Source organism: Nyctereutes procyonoides, unplaced genomic scaffold, assembly GCF_905146905.1.
Source record: "Nyctereutes procyonoides isolate TBG_1078 unplaced genomic scaffold, NYPRO_anot_genome, whole genome shotgun sequence".
Taxonomy (NCBI): domain Eukaryota; kingdom Metazoa; phylum Chordata; class Mammalia; order Carnivora; family Canidae; genus Nyctereutes; species Nyctereutes procyonoides.
In genome coordinates, this window is record NW_026575042.1 from 21,128,158 (window position 1) to 21,153,180 (window position 25,023).

At 37.3% G+C, this 25,023-nt stretch overlaps 1 long non-coding RNA gene across 1 annotated transcript in view; it reads left to right on the top strand.

The window, feature by feature from the left end:
* Window positions 1-8,628, top strand: part of LOC129507358 (uncharacterized) — an 81,882-nt gene extending 73,254 nt beyond the window's left edge. The window contains exons 2-3 of the long non-coding RNA XR_008663963.1: window positions 6,853-7,001; window positions 8,386-8,628. This is a non-coding gene — a long non-coding RNA (uncharacterized LOC129507358). The remainder of the gene's footprint in view (window positions 1-6,852; window positions 7,002-8,385) is intronic.
* Window positions 8,629-25,023: the final 16,395 nt, after the last annotated feature.

Below are 25,023 nucleotides of genomic sequence, written 5' to 3' on the forward strand. Positions count from 1 at the left end.
TTCTTTCTTCTTCTTCTTCTTCTTCTTCTTCTTCTTCTTCTTCTTCTTCTTCTTCTTCTTTTTGTGATGTCTTTGTCTACATTTTGGTACCAGGGCAATTCTTACTTAGAGTGACTTAGGATGTGTTCCTCCTCTACCACAGTTTAGAAGAGTTTATGAATGCTCGGTGGTGTCAATTCTTCTTGAAAAGTTTGGTTAATTCAGTGGAAGTTAACTGGGTTTGGACTTTTCTCTGTGAGAAGCATTTTAACTATTGAGGTTTTTTTTTTTTTTTTTTTTACTTATAGTTCTACTTAGATATTTTGTATCTTCATGAGTCAGTTTGGTAGTTTATATCTTTCTAGAAATTTATTCATTTCATCTAAGTTATCTAATTTTTTTGTGTATAGTTGTTCATAGTATTCTTTTAGAATTATTTTATTTCTGTGTTCTGGGTAGTGATATCCCCATCCTCATTCCTGATTTTAGCAATTTAAGTCTTCTCTTATTTATTCTTGGCTAGTCTAGCTAAAAATTTGTGAAGGTGCTGGCTGATTTGATTCTTGGTGACCTTTCTTTTTCTGGCTTGAGGCATTCTCACATGACACAGAGAGAGCCCATGTATTTCTTCCAGTTCTTCTGAGGGCACTAGCTCTATGAGACTAGGGCCCTATCCTTATGACCTCATTAATCATTATAACCTCCTCATAGGACCTATCTCTAGATACTGTCACATTGGGGCTTAGGGCTTCAACATATGAATTTTGGCGAGACATTTAGTTCATAACAAATATACATATGCATTTTATTTCTACTTCCTTTTTAGATAAAAGCTAGCATACTATACTCAGCTCTTCCTCACTGTTCTTTTTAAATTTAGCAATATATCTTGTTCATCATTCTAAAGTGATATTTAGACATATTTCTCATTTCTTTATATAATTGGAGTCATCAGTTTAAGTTTGAGTAACAGGATTATGTTAACAACAAACCCACTGCTTGTTATGGGGAGATTTCTAACACTTAAAAAATAAGTATTTTTTTACTGGTTGTGGTAGGATAGTTTCCTCAGAAGCAGACTCTGATAGAAGGATTCATATATTGAAGTGCTCATAATTGAAATCACTGATGATGTTGGGGAAGCAGGGCAAGGCAGGGGCCAAAGCCAAGGTAGAGAGTATCCTATAGAGGATAGCTTCAGCCTGATCCCATAGGAAAACTCTGGAAAATAAGTCATATCTCAGATTTGCACCATGTGAGATGAGAGAGCTGGGCTTTCATAATCCTCCTATCTTCAATCATTAGCAAATTCCTCTTCCTTCCCCTCACATCCCAAGGGACATGTAACTTCTCAGGTACCTCCTGCCCTGGATTGTCATTGAAAGGGGAGGTAGAGAGGGGAGTGTTACATAAAGAGCCAATATAGGATATAGCATCCATTTGGTGGTATTTTCAGTATATGAGATGGTATTTTCAGTATATGAGAGGAGCACTGACATTGTCTACTTTAATGGCAAAATTAAGTCCAAAGGTAATTTTAATCAGCAAATGTGGTCTACTGTACAATAGATTCATTTCTTACCTTACATGCCAGGGCAACTGATTTGAATATAAGTGATGGTCCATGAGGCTATTTGTGAGATAAAAATCTAGGAAATAGAAAACAACAAGCATCCATATAAAGCAGGGCTTTCTGGGGTGCCTGGCTGGCTCAGTTGGCCATGTGACTCCTGATTTCAGGGTTGTGAGTTCAAGCCCCACATGGGGTGTGGAACCTACTTAAAAAACAAAACAAAAAAATACAAAGCGGGGCACCTGGGTGGCTCAGTCTGGTTAAGTACTTGCCTTTGGCTTAGGTCATGACTCCAGGGTCCTGGGACTGAGCCCCACAGACTCCCTGCAGAGCAGGGAGTCTGCTTCTCCCTTTCCCTCTGCCCTTCCCCCTGTTTGTGCTCTCTCTTTAGCTCTCTCTCTCTCTCAAATAAATAAAAATAAAATAAAATAAAATAAAAATAAAGCAAGGCTTTCTGCCTAGTAAACTTACTTATTAGCTTTTCCCCCCAAATATATGATTTGCATAATAAAAGACATTAAAAATAAGATTTAGAAGAAAATCTGGAACTTGGATCTACTGATGAAGAAAAAATGTTTTAATTTCCATCTTGCCTCTCATTTTATTTTTATTTTTTATTTATTTTTTTAAATAAATCTTTTTTTTTTTAAGATTTTATTTATTTATTTATCAGAAACACACAGAGAGAGGCAGAGACATAGGCAGAGGGAAAAGCAGGCTTCCTGTGGGAAGCCTGATTTAGAACTCAATTCTAGGACCCCGGGATCATAACCTGAACCCAAGGCAGATGCTCAACCCCTGAGCCACCCAGGTGTCCCTCATTTGATTTTTAGTATGGTTAGAATTTACCAGCTGATTGGTGGGAACTTGGAAAGGTTAGATTAGATTCTCCAGTGACTGGACTCACCCTGTAATTGGACTTAGATAAGGAAATGGTGGGCTCATTAGAGCTAAGTATAGATTTCTAGATTGTCTAAAATGATAGACAAAAATAATAAAAATCTATCTCAACCTTTGTTTGGAAGGAAGGGAGTCAATAGGCTAATTCTTTAGGAAATGCTTCTGGAGATGTACTCCATGGAGACTATTCCTCATTTGAGAATGCCATCAGCTGAATTATCAAAAATTGGGGAAATAGAAAGAGAACATAGAAAAACATATAGTGGTCATAGCCAGAAGGTTTTTCAATATCTTGGTGATGTATTAGGGTCAAAGTGGATCAGACCTTGGTAATCATGTTTATATTTGTTTTCCTAAAGAAAATCACTTAATAAAAAAATGAGTAAAATATTATGATTAAATTATGATGACCACAGGGATGGCTTCCAATGCTATGTCTGAAGGAGAGATTTGTATTGTTGCTTTGATGGGCTTCAGGAAGAGCCCAGAAATCTCTATTCTGACACTTGTTTAGAAAGGGGGTTATTGAGGGAGATCAATTACCTTTTTCTGAGATTGAATAGAGAGATAATTATGAAGGATGAAGATCCATGATAGGCATCAGAATTAGTTAAGCAAGCTCATATTATGGGCACATTTTAATAAGATAAACCCTTACAGTTCTATTCTATCTTCTCTAGTCAGTCAACTATTCATTCATTTTATTATACCTTTATTCAATATTTCCTAAGCACCTTCCATGGGCTGAGGAGATACTGATAAATGAGACAGTCTAGCTACCCATCAATTCCTTTCCTGGTCTACCAGCAGTTTAAATAAATTTCATTGTTCAGTTTTGCTATCTTCATTTGCTCTCAAGTGTTTGTATGTATGTTCTTTAGTGTTTACTTTCAATATTTATCCTTCTATCCATTAATTCCACAAAAATGTGTCAAACACAGGCCATACATTTGTATATAATAGTTAGAAGATAGAAATTATAACCATTCCTTTGTAGCTCCTACCCTAGAAGGGGGAATAGGTAAGGAAGCAAGCAGTTATGATTCTGTGTTATAAGTCCTGATGGGGACTCAGTATGCTGTAAGTGGTATGTGTGCAGAGAGAGTGAGCTCACTTAGATCTGAACTGGGCAGGAGTCCTATTATTCTACTGAGAGTAGATGACTTCTAAGCTGAAAATGGAGGATTGTGCTTTTATATTAGGTACAGGATAAGTGACTAATTATGACCTTCTGCTTTAAATGAAAATACCCCCAATATCAAGTCAACATTTCATATTGTCTTCTTATTTCTATTTTAATCACTAACTGTATGCACTAGGGAATAGGAGTCATTCTGGGTTTAATCACTAACTGTATGCACTAGGGAATAGGAGTCATTCTGGGTTGGTAGCTTCTATCAGCACAGATTAAGACTATCCTCCCATGCTTTTTCTCCCTCCTCCCTCACTCTCATGAATCAGTGCATTTAATGATGTGCTTTTACTTCATTGGATGTATATTACAAGTCATTCTTCCTTGTGTATAAGAGTGATAAGAATATCTGTAATTTCAGAAAATACACAAAATTATCATTATTTTCTACTTTATTACTGAAATCTTAGACCAGACTTTCCATGAAATATTTCCGTCAAAGGGCCACTTGGTTGTTTTTTCAGTCTGTTTGTCTCTGCTTGCCTTCTTCTGGGCATTCATGATGTGTGAAAACCTGTATGACTAGATCTGCTGTAAATGCACTGCTGTACCTTTCTTCATATGAGCAAGTGGTCCCTAGGTAGAATCAACATTTATTTAGGTCCAATTAAAACCAATGACAGTGTCAATGGCCTTTGGAAGCAGATATATCTTAATACAAGATATCAAGATGGCTCTGATTTGAAGGAAACAGGAAACAAGCAAACCACTGTGAAAGTCACAACCTCGGAAATCTTTGCTTTAATGAAAATCAACCCATATGGCCTGTAGTGTCTGGTGGTCACTCCAAGTGACTTATTAATTGGCTGTTCTCTGAATTGGTAGGACTCTAGATGAAAAGACAACTTTAAATTGTACTTTTTGGTCTGTTTTATTTAATCTATATTTAAATGCTTGGGACAGTGCTTATAGGAGGAGCTTAGTAAATATTTGTCATATGTGAATAAATATTCTATAGCTTTGCAGAGAATTTGGTTTTATATTAAGTCAGAAGTTTCTAGTTTGTTTTGCCTATAATCATTTATTTATGCATTATATAGATAAATTCATAATAATCCTGCCTTCCTGCAATCCCTCTGAGGGTAAATACTAAGGCTTTTAATATCTAATAACTCACCATAGTCCTTGGCCTATTATATACCATTAAAAACAACAACAACAACAACGGCCCCAAATGGAGTTACTTTTGCTAAGCCTCACCAAGACTTAACACCTAACCTACCTGAAGTTTTAGCTTTGCCCAAGTGTGAAATTATATAGCCTGGAATTTCCCAATCAGTACTAGTGAGGTAATCTGCATAAGTTATACCCCCTGCCCTTCCCAATGAGGGAAGGTGATCTTGCCTGAAACAATTCTTTTTCTTTTTCTTTTATTTTTTCCCTTTTTCTTTTTAAAATAAGCTCTTTGTCCTGCCCTTTTAATTTTGTACAAATCCTCAGAGCTCCCTTCTGTTTGCTAGATGGGATGCTGCCCAATTCAGGAATCACTGAGTAAAGCTTATTAGATCTTCACATTTATTTAGTTGGATTGTGTTTTTTAAATAATACCAATATGAGAAAAATACCAAAGGCATGTGTTATTGATGGTGAACAGCAACAAATTACATTTTTATATTGTGATACAACATCTCTCACGTGCTTATTGTGATCCTAGTATCCATTCTTGACAAAGGCAGAGCCAGTGGTGGTGTTCTTAGTGTGAGAAAACTGACGTCAGATGTTGAATGGGCTTACCATAGGTTTCATGGCCTGCAGGTAGAAGGAGGAAGAGTAGGACCCAAGACCTCTGCCTCTGTCTTCAGTTTTTCTGCTATTATAATCAAACTAGCATGAATTTCCTCCTTGGTGATTACAGATAGAGATTACACCAGGTGCAGTTGTCACACAAAGGAAACTTTACCTATACCTGCATTCTATGTTATATTAATGAAGCTTATGATCCTTTTAGGACAGAGACTTCAACATCATAATGAGGCAGAGGTAAAGGCTGGACAAGGGGAAGGGGCTATGGGCATGCTCTGAGAACCAGTGTAAACTGGATAAGGTCTATGGCTCATTATCTTGGGTAAGAATTATAGGATTTTGTTTACCTTTGAAACAGCACTGAGAATTTTACCACTGATTTATTGTCTCTGTCATGGTTAGGCTATTTCCTGGCCTGGTAGAGCTGGTTGGTTTTTGTATTCTCTTTGTTCCCTCAAAATCCTTAGCCACTGAGGTTTTCACATTTCTCTGTAATTCTGACACCTCTTAGGAAGTTCTGCAAGAAGTGTGCTTAGATAAATAGATACTGTAGGGCATACATGGAGGAAAACATTTGGGAGCCTAAAATGACTTTTCTTGTATCAGGAATGGTAGATCTCTTTCTTTTTCTGGGGATCCCTAATTCTTTCTGCTGACACTATCCTGCACTATGTTTTTTTCTATCTGAAAGGTAGGTTATTAAGGTTAGTAAAACACACACCTGAATTTATATGTTTTGTAGAAGTAGTGTTGAGGGAAGATACTTACGTGATCACAAATTTAAGTACTATATTCCAATTTTGGCTGGAGGAGCTATTCCATAAGGAGCACTTGCTTTTTATGGACTTTATTTTCCTCATTTGTAAAGTAGGAAGGGTGGAGTCTCTGAACCTTGATGTACATCATAACTATATCACACCATTATTTTATTCTGCTTCTGTTTACATTTCTTCCTAGTGGTGAAGGTCCAAAAGCCATTTGTGTTTCAGGGATTACTGAAGATATTGAATTGGATTCATTTTTTAAAATCCAAATAGAAATGGATGGATATGATAGGTTAAGTGAGAAAGATAGGAGGCAGCCAGTTCAGGTTCAAAGATGTGTATCTAAGACATTGAAGAAGATGGAGAGGATTTTTCATGAGGGGAAACTAAATTATTATTATCATGACCTATAATTATGATTCTGCTGTTATAAGTGTTAACTTTCATTATTACTATTATTATTATTATTATCATGGGTTGTAAGTCCCTCCCTTTATCTCCAGCCTCATCTGATCTACTAAGATGTTGAACCTGCCATGCAATAAACAGCAATACAGCAAAATTTTATGCACATCATTTGTGGTTTATTAGGCTATTGCTCAGCAAATATTCACTCTATTTTCTCCAACTCCATGTGAGATAGATCTACTCCCCTGCCCCTGGACTTTGCATATGACCATATGACTTGCTTCCTCCAATAGGATGTTAACAGATGCTGATGCAGTTGGACTATGTCCTTGAGCTTCTGCCATCACCATGAAAACAAGTCCTAGCCGCCAAAAGATTGAGAGCCACATGAATCAAACCTAAATCGAGCCTACAACCTGGAGCCAAGCCCAGGCAAGGCCAGGTGAGCTCAGAAGGAGATTTCCACTTGGGTAAGAAGACTGAGAGGGCATATGTCATTAAAATAATACCTCTTTCAAAGTCTTGTTGATGTGAGAATAAAATTCATCACCATGAGAATAGTTTAGCTATGATACATTTTATGAGTGGAGTTTATTTAACCCTCTGAGATGTTTTATGATCAGAACTAGAACTCAGAGTGTTGCCTTGGACCTTTTATTTTAAAAAGGAAAGGGTTGAATGGAAGTGGCTGTCAGGGCACATAACATTGGCTCTTAATCTAGTGACTTGATAGAGTCATTGCATTCCACATGGTACTCAATGTTCCACAGCAGAGTGTGTTTGTTTAAAGAGCATCTCACAAGAGTAGTGGACTTAGACATAGTATCTTGAGACAGTCTTTGAGTTTAGTCTAGTGTACATTCAGAGGCAGTTCTGAACTGTGGAGAATATTTATTCTTATACACAAGTGAAATTAGTAGGTCATAGTTGTAGATAATCTGTGTGCTTAAGTGTTGCAAAACCTACAGACATAGATAGACAGGGTAGGACCAGAATAGCAATATTGGCTTTGTCTTTTACTGTACTGGCATAATTCACTTTTATTAGGATTGTGTTTGGCATATGAGAGGACTAAGGTTTAGTTCTTTCCCAGTAGCTATATAGGTTATTAGTGGTTGTAGGAAAGGATATTACCTCTGTATTCAAAAGGACATGCGCCTGGTGTCCTTTCAAGCTTAAAAATGAGCTGAAGATGCTTTTAATATGTGAACACCTTTTCTCATTTCATATTGGTAGAAAATAGATCTTGATATGTATATATATATATATTTTTTGAGAGCTCTGAACCATTCATTATGATGCAAGAAGCTTTTTCCACAGATTATTCCACAATTTTTTTTTTTTTAAGAGAGAGCACCAGAGAGCATGTGCACATGCACAAGTCAGGGGAGGGGCCAAGGGGGAGAATCTTCAAGCAGACTACCCACTGAGCATGGAGCCCAACTTGGGGCTCAGTCTCATGACCTGAGCCGAAACCAAGAGTTGGACACTTAACTGAACCACCCACATACCCCTATTCAACAATTTTTTTTATAGATAGTCTACCATGTGCCAATTACTGAGAATTACATTAATAAGTTGGTTATTATTTTAAATATCTGATAATATAAATGGAGAATAAAGTTAGAAGACAATTAGAGGACAGCATGATAAATCCCAGGATAAGGATTCTTTGCATACTCCTTCAGTACCCAGGATCATCCAACCTAGTCTTGGAGGTAGACAAGGAAAGCTTCCCAAAGGAAGTAGTTTCTAGTGATGAATGATTAGGAGTTATGTTTCATGGAGGGAAGTAATTTGAAGAGAGTTTTTTTTTTTTTTTTTAGGTAGAAAGTCCTTAAAAAGGGCAGCCCCGGTGGAGTAGCGGTTTAGCGCCGCCTGCAGCCCGGAATTTGATCCTGGGGACCCTGGATCAAGTCCCACATCAGGCTCCCTGCATGGAGCTTGCTTCTACCTCTGCCTGTGCCTCTGCCTCTCTCTCTCTCTCTCTCTGTCTCTATGAATAAATAAAATCATTAAAAAAAAAAGTCCTTAAAAAGCCTTTGGTGATAGCATGAGGTTCGAGTCACTGTCAGCTGGAACCAGAGTCATCAGCTGAATGGGTTCCTCTAACCAAATTAGGCAAGCCAAAACCCCATGGTAAAAGCACTATACCAAAATGAGAAAGCCTTCAGCCTCACATACAGAACTGCATTTGTTGCTCTCCTGAAATGTTATGATCAGTTCTGGTCAATTGAAACTAACAGATTATAAAGAGAAGACACAAAGACAGGTATCTGAGTCACCTAAGTCACCTAAGACATCTGAGTCAGTGTAGTGCTTTTGTATGAGTGAAAACCAAAGAAATCGGGATTTCCAGTTGGGAAAAATGAAAGCTTAGAGGACATGTGATCAAAATTAACGAAATAAAAAAGGAGGAAGTCAAAAGCCCTGCTGGTTCTTTCTGTACCTCCTAGTTACCATGTGATAAATTGATTCATCTCTGGGGGCCTCAGTTCTACATCTGTACAAAAAAGGCACCAGAATAGTGAATTTTTGTAGTGGTATTTGGCCTGGGGGCTTTTACTACTAACAACCAGCACCTCTTTGTTTAAGGCCTGTCCTCAGGCTTCCAGAATCTGCTTGCTTTGAATACATGGAGAGTAAGAAATAGGTGGGAATTTAGTCATCCCTCACCCCAAAGTAACCCTTAACCCCAATATGATAGGTGGGGGGTAAAAATACTTCAGGTCCCTTGCCTCCTACTGGTGACCTCATCCTCCTCAACCCTGGGTTGAGCCAATATCACCCTTTGTGAAGTTTTGCTTGATATTGTACCCTTTACTTCTTTCTCTGTGCAATGCTATCTCCCACTACTCTTGTTCTACCGCCTGGTCTAATTTAGATAGTAGCTTTGGTATTCTTTAAGATCTTTAATATTTGTTTATTTACATACACTAAACACATATTTGTGGCAGATGAAAAGAAAAGAAATAAATACATATTTGTGGCAGATGAAATGAGAAGAAAAATAAATATATATTTGTGGCAGATGAGAAGTATCTTATGCTTAATATTGTTTAGAATCACTATTAACATATAAACATACCCACTAATTAATTTATTAAGTGCTCACTAATTCCATAACTGATATTTTTATTTTATTTATTTATTTATTTATTTATTTATTTATTTATTTATTTATTTATTTATTTTTCCATAACTGATATTTTACATGTTTGCATTCTGTAAAGATCTTTGGTGTACTGTTATATAGGTATCTGAGCATTTTAGTGATATTTAGGGAAGTATGTTGGGGATTTTTGATGGGCTAGGAACACATCCTTTATTTTTTTCATTCAAAATAATTGAATAGAATCTCCAACTATCTGGAAATTCACTGTAAAATACATTTCCAGGAATGGATTAGATTTAAATAAACTATCTTGCAAAAATTCCCTTGGGTTGCAATGAGCTTGAACTAATTAAACCCTGATAATCTGAAATTCTGTGTAGATGTTAGTAGCTACCAAATAAAATCACATATTCACTATGCCTGGTTTTTCTTTGAAATAGACTCAGTTAAAATATAACCTATTTGTAAGAAGTATATCAAAGTCCAAAAAAAGAGATGCTACTATGGGATTGTTAGGATCAGATTTTAAATAGAAACTGAAATATATTATTTACCGTGAAGCCTAAGTTTTGGTTAGAAACAACTCTAAGGCTTCACTTTTTTGAAGTCAGAATTAATGAACATGGAGCATTTGTATATATATGTGATTCTTATATTAGAATGCTTAGGGCATAAGGCCTGAATTATTTTGAGGGATCTTCATACTTCTTGTGATTGGAACATAGAAGCCTGGGAGAATTTTGCCCTTTAGTAGTTGGGTATTTTTTTGGGCACTTAGAACTCTGATCTTGCAGTATTTTCTCCACTTCCCACTACAGCTAAAGAGTAGATGCTGAATGGCAAGATTCCAAAGTTCTATAGCCCTATAGATAGTATATGAGGGCCTATCTTGGTTTGACTAACTGTCCTACTCAAGAGAAGGACTGTTTGAACCCAAGGGGATGACTCCACAAGTTCTCCATCTCTCAGCCTCTCTGCTTGCGTGTGCTCTCTGCTGGGGTTTGCCTCCAGATCTGTTGCTATATTGGTATGCTCTACTATTTCTAGATTCATTTTTTGTTCTATCAGTTTCCTGTGGAGCTGAGGAATTCATATTAATTTGCTGCACCAGCAAAGTTTTCAAAATGAAGAATTCTTTCTCTTGTTGAAGCTCTACCTGATTGCAGTTCCGAGATCTCTATGCCAGATTCAGTATGCTAAACCTCAAGGGGGCTAATTGCTAGTCATTTATTTACTCATTCATTTATTCAGTAAGCCAATAAACCAGTAAACATTTATTTAACAATTATTTTGTGTTTGGTACTGGGGACAAACTCTGACTTCAAGGAACTGATAGACTCAGCTAAGGTAATAATACTTATACTAGTCCATGTGTATTTTCAATTTTCCTAATATTATTTTGGACATTTGTCTCCTAGAAGAGTACTTATAATGGAGTTAATTGCAAGACACCCCAATTGTCTCTTGATTTTTGAATGTTAAGGCCTTTGCTTAATGAATTAGAATGTTGAGGGACCCCAGTGCTTTTGTGACTCTAGAATTTATATTCTAGAGTCAGATGACTTTATCATTGTATTTAAAATTAAGGAATTAATTGAAGCCATCAGAGAGGAGTATCTCATATTTAGACTGCCTGTGAATGGCTCTAGCTTAGGGATAGGCTATCTCCTTAAATGGCTTAAAAAGGTTAAAAAAAGTATGTACAGCATATAATTTATTTTTTCAGTTTAGGGAAAACTATATATATATAGTTTTGTTTTAGGCTCCCTTTGTTCTTTCCAACTAAGATGAGAATTAAAAAAAGAATTAACACATTATCTAGAATCAATTTTAAATTGCAGGACAGAAAAGGCAATTTTCTCATTATCTTCTATAGTCAGAGTAAATCTCTTCTTTGATGCTTTGAGGTAAAATCTGAGTAAGAACACAGCCATACAAATACAAAATATGTGATTTTTGTCTAGTTTCTAGAAAGTATAGGTTTTCCAGGAGACCATGGAAAAGACTAATTGACCTAGAAATTGAGAAATATGTCAATATGATCTTCTTATTGGACCATAGGGTAGGGTCAGATCATACACTCACTATTCCTATTGCACGTCTGCATTAAGTTTGGGTAAGAGAAAAGAACAAAGAGGGGATTGGCAATCTGGAAGAGAAAGAAGGAAAGTGTTTCTTCTTGTTTTTTCTAAATGAGGTTGAAAGTCAATTGGGCCAATTCTGAGGTTCTGGAAGGCTTTGGTGGAAGGGAATGACCCTTCCTTGGCCAGATAAGGCAGATCTGGAATGAGGCAGGAAGCTGGTCTTTGAGAACTTATTATGCAAGGTCTGGTGTGTCAAAGAGGGGAGGTGAAACTGAACTCATTGGTGTCAACAAGATGTCAATAAGGCTCTTGTCTACCAGTGTTAACATAACTTAGTTACTTGCTTCAGGAAACCTTTGCCTGGGAAAGATAACACCAATAAATAACCTATTTGCTTCAGGAAATTCCTACTGATCAGTTTATCCGAGCCCACACTCTGCTTACCTGGGCAAATAGCTTGCTTATCAAACAATAATTTACTTAGCAAGATCCACTTCCAGACACTCACCTCTGCATTCACCAACCCTAAACTATTATATCACAGACATTGCTCAATCCCAGTCAGTCCCCCACCTCAAAGGTTGGCCTTAAACCTCTGAGCCCAGATCCTAATGCCCTATTAATACCCTACCTTTGATTTCCTCCTCCTAAGACACTAGTAAGCCTCTGTCAGGATGATATTTTTCCTTACTGCTTTGAACTTGAATCAACTTTGCTTTGCTTTTTACCAGATTGTGGACATTTTGGGGAGTTCAGCAGAGGCCTTTGCCTGTCCTTGCTATGGAATAGGACAGGAAGACCAGATTCCCCTCAGACAAAGTTGGGAGCAGTGGCAGTAAGGGGCAGAGGATGGCTATGTCATATGCTTATTGATAGGTCATGGGCAGTAGAAGCCCCATGATAAAGATAGCAGAAGGGGAGAATTGGAGTAGGGGGCTTGTCTCTGAGTGCACAGACGGCAGGCAGCATTCAGGGACATTATTAGAAATGGCTGAAAGTTGTTTGGAGTAGTTGTCTGCTGTATGGGTAGTAGCCGATTTCTGGTGATTGAGAAAGGACTTTGGTGTAAAAGTTTGGCTGTGCAAAAACAAGTGTGATTTCATTTTGTAATCTATTGTAGGCCAAGGAGGCCAGGGACATATTGGTTATATAAAATCATTGGCTTATGATTGGAGCATTTTCTTCCCTATATAAATTATGACTTACATTTCTTTCATTTAATGGGTTCTGTATGTATTTTGGAAATGCAAAATGAAAATCTTTCAGCATGGGGTCATTCAGACGGCACTAGAAATCAAAGTACATATACAATATTTGAAAAAAAGAAGATCTGTAAATTGCATTTAGGCATTTTTATTTGCTTAGTAGAAAATTAAATCCAATATGCAAAAATTGACTGTACTCTGCTTGCAATAAGCAGATTTTTTAAACACAGAAGCAGTAATAGGCAAAATGGTAATAAAAAAAGTCCCAAAGTATCTCTTTCTGCATACTTAGTAGTAGTATTAAAAGCCAGAATCCAAACAAAATTTGAAATATTCACAGTGAAATTATATTTTAAGTTAAGCTAGTCACAATTTTCACATCAGCATGAAGATTATTGGATCATTTGTTGCCAAACTCCACCCTCTGTGGTCTTTGAAGGTTAAAGCTCAAGTTTGCAGAAGGCTAGGGATTTATTTGAAGCCTTCAAGTCACCTTGTTTCCAAGGCATGTCCTTTTATTATTGATCATAGACATGAGTTGGATAAAGGACAAATTTTCATGATTTGGTAACAAGTGTTTAATTCAAAATGATAGATGGTTTTCTCATCCCTGTTTTCTCTCTGGGTTAGTTCTGGGCTTGAGCAAGTTGATAGATAAATAAATCACATGCTCTGGGGTTCCAGTCATTTGCTGTAATAAATGAGTTAGGGGAAAACCACAGTCAAAGGTAAGATGACTTATCTCATGTCAAGGTGCTATAAATTACTAAATACATGGGATCCAAAGTTCTCCCAGTTGGAGACTTCCCTGGTCTTACTCAGCCTTCCCAGATCCCCACCCTTGCTCCCCCTCCATCCTCCTCCCCACGAGGCCTCTGTTTTACAACACATTGTCTTCTTGCTTACTCTTTAACAACACAGACTTCAGGCTTCATTATTGTTTCTTCCTTTCTGCACACTCTTTTTGATTAATCCTATTTCTTTCACCAAACTGTGTTTAACAGAAATATCCTGGCTAGAGGAGGAAAAGAGAAATGTACTTTAGGACTTAATTCTGATCATCTCTTTCATCTCAACAATTTTAAAGCCTGCTATAACAGTTCTCAGCAGGCCTGGTAGGGGAAACACTTCCTCTTGATTTTCCCTCCTCTCTGTTTCTCAGCTGTGGCAACCTTTCCATTGGTTTCCTTGATATTACTGGTGCATTTCTTTCTAGGCCATAGAAAACCTTGGTATGGTTACCTCCTTTTTTTTTTTTTTTTTAAATTCCATAGGAGAACTTTTTTGGGGGCAAGTATCCTAGGCAGACAGGGACATTTCAGGTAGAAGGTGCTCACCATTGCAAACTTGGTAATGGTCTTTCTTTCTTCCTAATTAGCAGCCCCACTGGGGCAACATTAGTAGTTGTCTGCTCTCATATTCCCCAGACTACACGTCACAGCCTTCAGATGCCAGCAAGAAGTCAGGTAGCAGTTATCCCGCCATGGATACTGACATTGATGATATCAATATAGATACTGATATTGAGGAATATTTGGATTAACATGTATTTATTTGGGTATACAAATAAATAGAACACTCTGGAAGCATAACTCAGGGTAATCCTGGCAGAAGTTGGGATATTTTTACTAAGCATTAGGAAACTCATGTTCCAAACTCAAAGGAAATGCACAAGAGCACCTATTGAAATAAGAAGGTAGTCAGATGTACGCTAAGCAAGTGAGTATTGCAAGAGATGATTTAAATCTGTTGGACAGTAAACTTATATGTTAAGATTTATAGGATAGGTGCTATTTAGTATAGGTTCCTCGAAAAAAAAGTAGAGTGTGAGATAGGACTTGCAGAAGTTGTTTATTTTGAGAAGTTATCCCAAGGAATTGGAGCATGGGGCCTGGAAAAGCAGAACAGAGAAGTTAAATAAAGCCAAACCAATGACGTGTAATTAAACTGGTTACTGCTAGACACTACTTGAACTCAACTCTATTGAGAAAATTCTATAGGAATCTCAAAGAATGTGCCTTGGGATTATCCACTGAGACTTGTAAGATGGAATCATTTGTCTGCCTTCTTCTGTTCTGTTGGATGAGGGTTTCCCTGGACCAGCAATAACACTCAAAGTGTGGTCCTGGGACCAGCAGCATCAGTATCACTTTGGGACCTGTTAGAAATGCAGGTTCTTTGGACTCACTCCAAACCTGCTGCCTCAGAAACTGGAGGAGGTGGCTAGATCAGTTCTTGGTTTTTCATATACCCAGGTGACTCAATGCGTCTACTGGCTCTCCACCTGTAATGCCCATCAGAATTACCTGGAAAACTTGTGCAACCACACATTGCTGACCCTACCCTGGAGTTTCTGATTCAGAAGGTCTGGGATAGGGCTAGAAAATTTGTGTTTCTAGCAAGTTCTAAAGTGATGCTGGGGCTATTAGCCCAGGCCACACTTTGAGAACCACTTCCCAGAGGTGTTAACTCTCTTGAGTTTTCAAATTCACTTGGTGGCTCCTGGCATACATCCAGCATAGCTAAACCCTGGGCAGGAGTACTGTCAGGTGTTACCTGCCTACAACTGCAGAAATGCCCTCAGCAAAGTGAGGTCATAACAGATGTCTGGCTTTTGTTGTTGTTGTTGTTTGTTTAACTAAAAATGATTGTGGCAGTATTTTAAGGAAGAAAATGGTATTTGCCCTGGCTATCCACTCTGGGAAAATTTGCTGGTGACTTAATATTTATACCAGAGGTACTGCTTCCTCTTTGGCATGTTCTGTTGTGTTCTAAATGGTCTTTCTGGTGCTGTGTAAGATTTGTACATCTGCATCTGTGCTAGAGAGATGGTTTGTATAATCTGTTATATAGTGGCAGGGGCTGCCATGGTATTCACTGGGCCATTTGCCATTCCTGGCCCATACTTTGGACACTAAGAAAATCCCTACGGTGAGTGAGTCTAGGGCAAGGCAATATCATAGGCCTTGCTGCAGTTGAAACCAAACCCAACATTAGTGGTCTGAAAGTTCTGAGAGTTTATTTGCTGCGAGTGATTCCCAAACTTTACTGTGCAAAAACTCATCTGGAGAACTTGTCAAAGAAGCAAATTCTCAGCTTGTCTCTATTCCCTGAAAATTTCATTCAGGAGGTTTGTGTTGGTGCTCAAGAATCTACATTAAAAAAAAAAAAAAAAGAATCTACTTTTTTTTTTTTAAGAGAGCAAGCCAAAGGAGGTGGGGGAGGGGAAAGGCAGAGGGAGAAGGTCTTAACCAACTGAGCCAACCAGGAGCCCCCAAGAATCTACTATTTTAAGAAAAGTTCCTAGAAATTGTTGGTGTGGGTGCTCTAAGAAACACCTTTTGATAAATACTACCTTAGAGCTGTTGGCACTTGCTTTAGGAATAGTATAGGACTTCTTAACGGAAGGCTCTGAATTTAGAACTAATTTGGGGTGTAACAATATGGTTTCTGGTGTTTGCATCAGGATCTAGGAGGGACCCTGATTTACATTTACATAGAGGAACTCAGAAAACCAAAACAAAGTGAACTTGTTATACTTAATGTACAAAGAGCTTTTTATAAACCAGTAAGGAAAAGATGAACACCTTAACAGAAAAATGGGCAAAGGATATGAGCAAGTAATTTATATGAGCAAAATAATTCATAAAATAAGAAATTTAAAGAGCCAAAAAATTATGAAACTTATTTAACTTTTCTAGAAACAAAGATGAGGCAGTGTTGAAATGTTATATTCTGTTTTTCAAATTTACTGAGGTAAATGTTTGTCTACTCAGAGCAAAGAGGGTGGGAAAAAAGACATTCTTATGAGTATGAATTAATTCAATCTTTCTTGAGAGCAATTTAACATTACGTATAAAAAACCATAAAGAGGCACACATCATTCATTTTTTTTATTGGAGTTCAATTTGCCAGCACATAGTATAACACCCAGTGCTCATCCCATCAAGTGCCCCCCTCAGTGCCCATCACCCAGTCACCCCCACCCCCCGCCCACCTCCCCTTCCATTACCCCTTGTTAGTTTCCCAGAGTTAGGAGTCTTTCATGTTTTGTCTCCCTCTCTGATATTTCTCACTCACTTTTTCTCCTTTCCCCTTTATTCCCTTTCACTATTTTTTATATTCCCCAAATGAATGAGACCATATAATGTTTATCCTTCTCCGATTGACTTATTCCACTCAGCATAATACCCTCCAGTTCCATCCATTTCGAAGCAAATGTGGGGTATTTGTTGTTTCTAATGGCTGAGTAATATTCCATTATATACATAGACCACAGCTTCTTTATCCATTCATCTTTCAATGGACACTGAGGCTCCTTCCACAGTTTGGCTATTGTGGACATGGCTGCTATAAACGTCAGGGTGCAGGTGTCCCGGCATTTCATTGCATCTGTATCTTTGGGGTAAATCCCTAGCAGTGCAATTGCTGGGTCGGAAGGCAGTTCTATTTTTAGCAGTTTGAGGAACCTCCACACAGTTTTCCAGAGTGGCTGTACCAGTTCACATTCCCACCAACAGTGCAAGAGGGTTCCCCTTTCTCCACATCCTCTCCCAACATTTGTTGTTTCCTGCCTTGTTAATTTTCCCCATTCTCACTGATGGGAGGTGATATCTCATTGTGGTTTTGATTTGTATTTCTCTGATGGCGAGTGATGTGGAGCATTTTCTCATGTGCATGTTGGCCATGTCTATGTCTTCCTCTGTGAGATTTCTGTTCATGTCTTTTGCCCATTTAATGATTGGATTGTTTGTTTCTTTGGTGTTGAGTTTAATAAGTTCTTTATAGATCTTGGATACTAGTCCTTTATCTGATACGTCATTTGCAAATATCTTCTCCCATTCTGCAGGTTGTCTTTTAGTTTTGTTGACTGTTTTCTTTTGCTGGGTACACATCATTCAACTCAGCAAGTCTACTTATGGGAGTATGTTATTGGGAAATGTCAGAGATTCATAAACAGATTTATTTGTATAAGTAAAGTTGCAGTGTTATATATAATAGTGAAAAATTGGAAATACCCTTCAAGGTCTAACAATGTGAGGAGATGGTTAAATAAGTAATGGCATACTCATAGGTTTACTATGGGAAAAGTTTATGGTCTTTTAAGTGAAAAAAAAATAGGTACAATATAGTTGTATAATATTATCCTAATTATAAAAATATACCAAATATTGATAGTGTTTGTCTCTGGGTGGTGGAATAGGTGATTTAAATTTCTTCATTGACTTTTATGTATATTGTATTTTTTTTAAATATTTCTAATCATTAAAAAAAGATTTACAATGGAAAATTTATATGTTTTCAATCATACACTGTTTTCAATAACTTGTTTCTATTTGAATTGTTTTTTTCTCTGTGAATGTTCTTCCTTGGTGACTTCAAACAGTCTCAGCCTTAACACCATCTCTAAAGGTGATACTCTCATGTCATATCTGCAGTATAGACCTCTCCTCTACCTCCAAACTTGTACATCTGACTATCTGCTTGATTTCCCACGTGAACATTTAATAAGCATCTCACAATTAGCATTCCTGCCTGAGCAACTACTTCTTTCTTTCTCAGTCCTCCTCATATCAATAGATGGGGCTTCTATGCTCAGGCCTGGAATTTTTGGAGTGGTCTGTGACACCTCTGTTTCTTTCACTTACCCCATAGGATCTGCCAGAAAATTATATTTACTTTAACTTTAAAATATATCCAAAATGTGACATTTTCACAAACACCACTATTACCATTTTGGAAAAAATGCCATCTTCTCTCAGCTGTATCACCTCCCTAGCCACCTTTGTGGTTTCTCTGGTTCCACCTTCGCCTTCATTAGTCTTCTCTCAATGCAGCCACCAAAGTGATCCTGTTGAAGCATGAGACAAATAATATCATTCCTCTACTTGAATCCCTGCTCTATTTATTTTACTTGGAGTAAAAGCCAAGGTCCTTAGGATGGACTACAAGGCCCTACATGAATTGGCCACTCCACTCCACCCCTTTTGGATCCCACATCCTATTGCTCTTCCTCATGTTCACTCTGATTGAGTCACTGTAGCTCCTTTACTGGTTCTTGAACAAGCCAGATACGTTCCTCCTCCAACACCCTTTGTATTTGTTTTGTATCTCCCTGGAAAACACTCGCTTCATATTCCTCGTAGCCTTACCAAGAAGCCTCATCTGTCTACTGGATTTAAAGTGGTAAGTCTTCTTCTTTGTACTTTCTGTTCCTTTTACATGATTTACCTTCCTTCTATTTTAGAAATTTTCTTCTATCTCCTTCCTCTGCTCTCTGAATATAAAGTTCATGAGGGCCTGGATTTTTACTACCTAGTGGAGTGCCTGGCTAATTTCTTCTTATTTGATACATAGGTAATTAAAATAACTATAATAATAATAATAAAATAATTCACCGCCCCAATTCCCCTCACTTCTTTTAGCACAAAGTATAATTTACACTAAAAATGTACTAATTTTTATTATTTTAAAAATATTACACACATGACTTACTATTTTGTATCTAGCTGGTAAGGTTTTTAATGAGATAATGTGATTTTCTGACATGCAGAGAAAAAGCCACTCACTTGTTTCGATTTTTATTAAGAACACAGACCTTGAGAGTGTGGAGTCATGGTCTCTTTGAACTTTTGGGTCTTAAGCAGAAGGTATCAGGGATAACTATAGTGAAACAGTTAATATTTAGAAAGATAAAATCTTATTGATTACAAATAATGAAAACATTGGTCATTGACTACATTTGGATGTATCTCTTTACATGTATTTAGGAATTCAAATTAAACGCAAACCAAATGTTGTTTAGGTCATTGATTCTGAAATTGGTTTATCTACAAACAGAAGCCTCTATGTCATATCATAAGAAAATAATGTGCATACCTTCACACTCCCTCCCATAGTGATCCATCCAGATATTCTTGAAATGAACATTCTTGCCTATAGATCTGTGACTGAACTTTGACTCAAAAGACCAGTTGCACGGAATATGTGACTGACAGAAATAATATATATAGCTATTGTCATAATGTGTTTCATCAGTGGGGGACTAGTTTGAACATTCTCTTCTATAATTGGTTTCCCTGGTTAAATTTTTGTCTGTTGTAAAAGCTTAAAACAATTTAAATATTTTGAGTTCTCAATCAGAAGAAACACTGGTTGCTATAGTCACTAAATGGAAATGGTGGTTAATTTGGTGTGTCAACTTGACTGGGCTATGGGATGCTTAGATATTTGTTCAGACATTACTGTGGGTTTCTATGATGGTGGTTTTGGATGAGACTGACATTTAAATTGGTGGACTGAGAAAAGTGGATTGTACTCCCTAGTTGTAAAAAAATAAAAGTAAAGATTTATATTGACAGAAACCATCCCACAAAGCCTAAAACATTTATTATCTGGCTCATTCCAGAAAAAGCTTGACAACTCCTACCTTGGGGACTCATTGTCTTCTATAGGCAGCAATCACAATGAGAAAAACTATGTGGAGGGGCCTCAGCCCCTTTAAATGTCTCGCCCCAAAATGACATGCATCACTTTTGATTTCCTTCTATTGGCTAGAACTTCAGTCACATGATCACTTCTAATTAAGGCAGGAAAATATAGTTCAGCTGTATGTCTTAGAAAGAGAAGGAAACAGGTTTTTGTGAAGAGCTAACAGTCTCTGTACACCCTGTTAAGATGTTTAGATTTTCTTCAAAAGGCAATGAAGAACTACGAAAGGATTCTGAGGAGAGAACCAATGTGATAAAATTGTTTAAGAGCATCTCCTTACTGAAGTTGTAATAACGGCCACCTGCAGGAAGCAGAATTCATGTATTCTCAAGTCAGTAAGGCACTAACACAGACTTAAGTGCACCTGGCAAATGGCCCAGACCAGTTTTTAAAAACTACCCATTCGTCAATTAAACTCCTCCACAAGGCAATTAGTATAGTGATTTTCACTCTCCAGAGAGCACAGGCTACAGAGAAAAATCAGGAGTTGTAAGAATTTACAATAACAGTAGATTCTTTATGGGATGTTATATGAAAAATGTCAACAGCACAGTATAGATTTAAAGATAAATTTCCTTCAGTAGAGAAGAACAGAACTAATACCAATGGAAACACAAGCACAGCATGGAAAACAGGCAGTTCAGGACATGAAGATCTCTTCATCATATAACAGTAACACAGGCTTTCAGATCAGAATGCCCTGGGTTTAGTTTCCACTCTGATTGCAGCTGTATGACTTTGGGAAAATCCCTTAGTGTCTCTGTACTCTGTTTCATCATCTGATAAATGGAGGTAAAAGAAAGAAAAAAACCCTTCTTACAAACTGCTGTAAGAATTAATAATAATATACAAAAAACAGCTGACCCCAGTACCTGGCAGAGAATAAACTCTCAACAAATTTTGACTGCTATCATTACTATCATCATTTTCATGTACGTTTAAGGTAACAAAAATGAGGTCATTTGTATCCTAAAATGTGTTTACACATAATTTACTAATATTAAAATATGTGATTACAATTTGCTCTTGCATTTCAAATTTATCAGGAAGATGTTCAAGATCTCTTTAATTAAAAGAAATCTGATATTCAACTCAAAAGCAAGGATTTAGAGCTGTTGAACTGGATCCAGTCCATTGTTCATACACTTTTTTGGTTTTTCCAAACATATTTCACCTGTAAATACTTGGAACCTAATGGTTCCTGGATAGGTAGAGTCATTTTCCACTATGGGACACCTGCATTAGTTACGTGAGTCATTATTTAGTAGATGGAAAGGAAAACGCAATGCATATACAATAAAACTATTCTGTGACCTTCATCTGAGGCTTTTTGCTCCATGACAAAGCCAATTATCAACTTATTAAAAATGATGTATTATGGAGACACATAAGATGCACTCAGCAAAAATTGGTTAGTTTTTTTTTTTTAAGATTTTATTTATTTATTCATGAGAGACACAGAGAGAGAGAAAGAGAGAGGCAGAGACACAGGCAGAGGGAGAAGTCGGCTCCATGCAGGGTGTCCGACATGGGAATACGATCCCAGGTCTCTCAGGATCATGCCCTGGGCTGAAGGCAGGCACTAAACCACTGAGCCACCCAGGCTGCCCTGTTATTAAATAAGTTAAAGGTAGATGCAGGTGGCCGCTTATTACAACTTCAGTAAGGAGATGCTCTTAAACAATTTTATCACATCGGTTCTCTCCTCAGAATCCTTTCGTAGTTCTTCATTGCCTTTTGAAGAAAATCTAAACATCTTAACAGGGTGTACAGAGACTGTTAGCTCTTCACAAAAACCTGTTTCCTTCTCTTTCTAAGACATACAGCTGAACTATATTTTTCAGCTGCCTTAATTAGAAGTGATCATGTGACAAGTTCTAGCCAATAGAAGGAAATCAAAAGTGATGCATGTCATTTTGGGGCGAGACATTTAAAGGGGCTGAGGCCCCTCCACATAGTTTTTCTCATTGTGATTGCTGCCTATAGAAGACAATGAGTCCCCAAGGTAGGAGTTGTCAAGCTTTTTCTGGAATGAGCCAGATAATAAATGTTTTAGGCTTTGTGGGATGGTTTCTGTCAATATAAATATTTTTATTTTTTTTACAACCCTTTAAAAGTGCAAAAGTCATTCTAAGCTCACTGCAATGCAAAGCCACATTATCCTTATTCATTCACTCTTGCCCTTAGGATGAGGAAACCGCATGGTGCAAGGAGCCTAGGTCACTGACTCACAATATAGAGAAGAGGTAACCACTAACCTAGAAACTTCTGCTAGAAACTGTTATATAGATGGAAAACAGGTATTTACTATGTTTGAGCCATTAGTCATACTGGGGCTAATAAGCGTAGACTATTTTATTACAACTAACTTTTTAAGTTTGGGTCCAGGCCTTTCCATATGCATTTCCCTACATTTTTTTAATGCTTCCTGTGTGTTGGCCCAACTGAAATACTGTCTATTTCTTCATCACATACTCTAATTTCTCATTTTCATGCATTTACTTATGTGATTTCCTTCTGAGTGTAAATTTGCTCCATCCTATCTGTATTCTTTGGAATCTTTCTTCTCCTTGAAGAACCGTCTCAAATGCCACCTCTTCTAAGATATCATCCCTTTCACTGGCAGAAATGTTGCTTTATTCTTTGGGTTTTCGTATTTCAATTAACAGTTATTATGGCTTTCTGCCTAATTTTATAGTTGTTTGTGTACATGCTTTTATCTTTACTACCCGTGTCAGCTTTAAGAGGTCATCTTGGATAAACTTGCCATATAAAATTTGGCACATACACGTTCACTTCACTCAGGGAGTAGGATGTAAAATCAAATCAAATCTTAAGGCAAAAATAGTGCAGAGTCAAAATATCCTTGATAAAACCTTAACCAAGCAATAAAATGCACAGCTGAGTTTAGGGGCCATGTGCACAAAAATATTTTACTTAAAAGATTATACACCTGAAACTAATGTAATATCATGTATCAGCTATAATTTAATGATAATAATAAAGATTAGATGATTCTCATAGCAAAGAGGTGCTCAAATGTGGAGGAAAATGGGGCCAGTTTTTCTCTCTGAGGCACATATGTTTACTGAGTAGAATAGCAGGCAGGATAGCTGGCACTCTTTCTATAGGGTTTCCTGTTTCTTGCTGAATGCATACATTGGAATTCATGAAATTTAGATATCCACAGTGGCAGGGCTCCAATAAATTTGTGATTTAATTAAATGGTTTAACCATATATTTTCTTCTTGTAATAATCATTTTGGGAAGGAGTTATTATTTTGGCAGCTTCACTTAAGGAGGGGAAGAATGAGGCTGCTGGGTTTGCCCTTGAACTTCTGAGTGAGAGTGGTGTGGTGCAAGATAACTCTTGGATGATCTCCAGGGGAAAACGTCTCCTGGGCTCTGTGCCTGTCCCTTCTGGGGAAAACAATGATAAACAGGGAAAGAAAAAGCCAAATTCCAACCAAGTATTTCTGTGTCTCTCTTAAGGTACAATGTAAATAACATCAAAACACAAAATATTTGTGCATATGTTCCTTTTAAAATAACCCTTTTCCTTTAAGGTCAGTTAATATTGTTCACACAGATTGCTGTAGCAGTTGCCTAAGGTGGTATGAAAGTTGAAAGGGAGCTGCTTTGAGGATCATCAGTTTCAAAACCCTTAATTTATTTCTTTGATGTGAGTATTGTAGATAAGAAAGCTTGAGCTTCTCTAAATTGATGGAATCATTAGCCCAAGAGCCTGTGCATATTAGGAAGAGCTAAGGATACCTGAGAGTTGTTGGCTGCTGGTCCTCCAACCAACTTTCTCAAGCCAGGTATAATTGTTTTCCTATTTCTAAGTTCCCAACACTCTAAATCAACACTGTTTAAAACAACTTTCTGAGGTGATGGAAATGTTCTGCCTCTATGCTGTTCATTACATAGCCCAATAGCCACATGTGCTATTGAACATTTGAAATGTGGCTAGTGCAAATTAGATGTCCACTGGATTTCAGTGACTTAGTATAAAAAATATCAAATACCTATTGATAATTATTTTTATATTGGTTATATGTTGAAATAATGTTTTAGATGTGTGTGATTAAGCATAGTATATTAAGACTAATTTTACTTGTTTCTTTTAATTTTAATTTTTTATTTTTTTTAAAAGATTTTATTTATTTATTCATGAGAGACAGAGAGAGAGAGAGAGAGAGAGAGAGAGAGAGAGAGAGAGAGGCAGAGACACAGGCAGAGGGAGAAGCAGGCTCCATGCAGGGAGCCTGATGTGGGACTTGATCCTGGGTCTCCAGGATCACGCCCTGGACTGAAGGTGGCACTTAAACCGCTGAGCCACCAGGGCTGCCCTCTTTTAATTTTTAAAAATGTAGTTTCTAGGAAATTTAAAATAACCTATGTGACTTGTGTGTTTATCTCTATTGGACAGCATTGCTCTAGAAGATGCTGCTATTGATTGTACCAGTGTGAAAGTTTTATACTTTGCCTTCTTCTGTTCTAAATCTCTTAGAACCAAATGTCAACAGAACAAATCAGAAGGCTTTTGGACCTCAAAATAGAAATAAT